This window comes from Ailuropoda melanoleuca, chromosome 19 (assembly GCF_002007445.2).
Source record: "Ailuropoda melanoleuca isolate Jingjing chromosome 19, ASM200744v2, whole genome shotgun sequence".
Classification (NCBI taxonomy): domain Eukaryota; kingdom Metazoa; phylum Chordata; class Mammalia; order Carnivora; family Ursidae; genus Ailuropoda; species Ailuropoda melanoleuca.
Genome location: NC_048236.1, coordinates 1,608,640 through 1,611,260, shown reverse-complemented (window position 1 = coordinate 1,611,260; position 2,621 = coordinate 1,608,640).

Here is a 2,621-nt window from a genome sequence, read left to right as displayed (position 1 = left end):
GATACCGTCACAATTCAAAATTCTGAAAAGAATCCTTTCTTTCAAGGATTTACCTCTAGGTTTTTTTCCCCCAGGGTCTTTTCTACCCTATTCCTAATTTCTATCTCGATCCTAGATTCAATTCTATTTTTGTTGCACAGCTGTCTGGACTAAACTAGATGGCCCAGCTGGACCTAGACGCCTGTGTTGTTATGTAACTTCTCAGCAGAATGAGATGTACTTGTGAATATGTAGAGATTTTCAAGTCTTAGAATAGCTAAACCTTCTCTCTGTAAGAAAATAGTTTTAGTAATTTGATAAATGGCAGCTAGAGGAGAAAAATAAAAGTGAGAATGAGCAATAAACTGCTGAAACTCAAAACGATATAGGCCTCAAGTCTCACACTCCAATTCAAAAAAGAGCCAGCAGCACAACACGTAGTGTAATACAGCGATATTCCAAATGTGCACCTGTCACGTGGGATCACCTGGAGAGATTTAGAACAACAGACTCCCACACAGTCGGATTTAGGGGACGCAGGGTGGGCCAGAACTTCAAAACTGGGAGTTAGGGGAATCGGAAAGTTAAAAGTCAGAAGCTTGAAACTGAGATTGCCTAACACACTAAATGTGTTGAACACACACACACACACATCCAACTGGCCTTAACAGATAATGGGGAAAAAAGGGATGTTACAAATCTATGTTTAAAAATATCTCCCCCCAGTTTGCTTCTGAAACTCAGATTTGGACACCACAGCTGTAGAGCCAAGAACACGGCTTTTGGGATCCAATGTCAATTCTACCATTTAAAACGGCAACACCTAGGGGCGCCTGGGTGGCACAGCGGTTAAGTGTCTGCCTTCAGCTCAGGGCGTGATCCCGGCGTTATGGGATCGAGCCCCACATCAGGCTCCTCCGCTATGAGCCTGCTTCTTCCTCTCCCACTCCACCTGCTTGTGTTCCCTCTCTCGCTGGCTGTCTCTATCTCTGTCGAATAAAAAAAAAAAATCTTTAAAAACGGCAACACCTAGAACAATTTGTGTGTCTGGGCAAACTAGTTCCTCCTCTGGTATAAACAGATAATAAAATCAATATTGCAGGACTGATATACATAGGAGTTAAATAAAGCACCAGGCACATACATACAACAGTATCCAATATATGGTAGGTCTTATTAAGGCAACTAAAACAGCCACTATATATATTGTGTTTATAAGCACAAGGACACACCTACTGGTGCCACTATGTTACTTGTAGCCACTGGAAGTTAACTACTTACTTTCCATCTCTGCGGACTAGAGAGATCAGTTTTAGGGACTTGCTTCCTCCTCCCAATAATCTTTTCAGTAACAACTGAAAACAGTTAAACCCCACACACCTCTCTTCATACAGAGCTCCGATAGGGACAGATACATACTTGTATGGGTAATTTTAAGGAAACACTTTAGGGAGTCAGGGAACTGAGAAGCCTTATTATGTTGAGAAAGAGCAGACCCGAAACAGTGCAGGGCTTTTTTAGAAAGGGAAAGGGGAAAAAAGTCTCAGTTTCAAAGCGAGTTTAATTTTTCAGATCAGAGTTCTAACAAACTGTTCTAAATCGCTACCACTTGGAATAATTAAGATGAAAGCCAACAAGATGTTTCAAATCACTGGAACCCATAAGCTTCCCACAGTTTGACCTATCAATGTCTCCCCAAGGTTGTTTTGTAATAAAGCAACTAAAGAAAAAAAACTAAGGTAGGGTGCCTACAGAGAACCGTGTCACTAGAAGGCAGACACTGTCCTCGACTTTTTCTTGCAAATTTGTACCCTGGTTTGACTCTACTCTTGAAAACTAACTGGAAGAGCATGAAGCGAAAGCCTCCATGCCCTGCCCCCAGCCAGGTCGCGGAAGACAAAGCCGTCCAGTTTTAGACCCTAGGAGAGATGACCAGAACCCCCCTCACCTCCAGTTTTGACCGAAGGGGGATGCGGGCTCAGAGAGGGAACCCACCAGCTGCAAGGCCCGACCCCCAGCCCACTTCTTCCCGCAAACACAAGAGCTGCGGAGGAAGGCACCGCCGCCCCGGGCCCTTCCCGCTCGGAGCCGGCCGGCTCGTCCTTTGGGTCTGGGGGCCTGGGGAAGACCAAGGCTACGCGGGCTCGCGGGCTCCGCAGCCCGGCCCCGGCCCCATTTACAGAATCCCACACCCTGAGCGCAGCTCCCCGTTGCCCCCGACCTCCCCGCGCCCCGGCCGGCGAAGCGTCCACGAAGGGCGCCGCCCGCGCCGCCAGGGAAGATGGCGCCCGCGGAGCAACTGCGCCACCAGTCCTGGCGACGGGCCAGGCCCAGCGCCATCTTAGCGCCTTCCAGCCGCACCCCCCCCCAAAGATCCCGCATTCGGGGCGACTCGGGGGGGGGGCGCGAACCGCGTCGGGCCCGCGCGCTCTCGGCCAAAATAGTGCCGCTACGGCCCCTAGTCTCTTCGGCTCGGCCGCGCGGGCCCGGCAAGAGGCCCCTGGCTGGGCCGCGGGTCCTCGGCGCGGCGCGAGAGCTCCGTCCGGCCCGGCCGCGGGTCGTCGGCGGAGCTTCGGCGAGGTGAGGGAAGGGCCAGTCTGCCGGCGGGAGCGCGCCGGTCGCCGGGCCGGACCGGGCCCGGC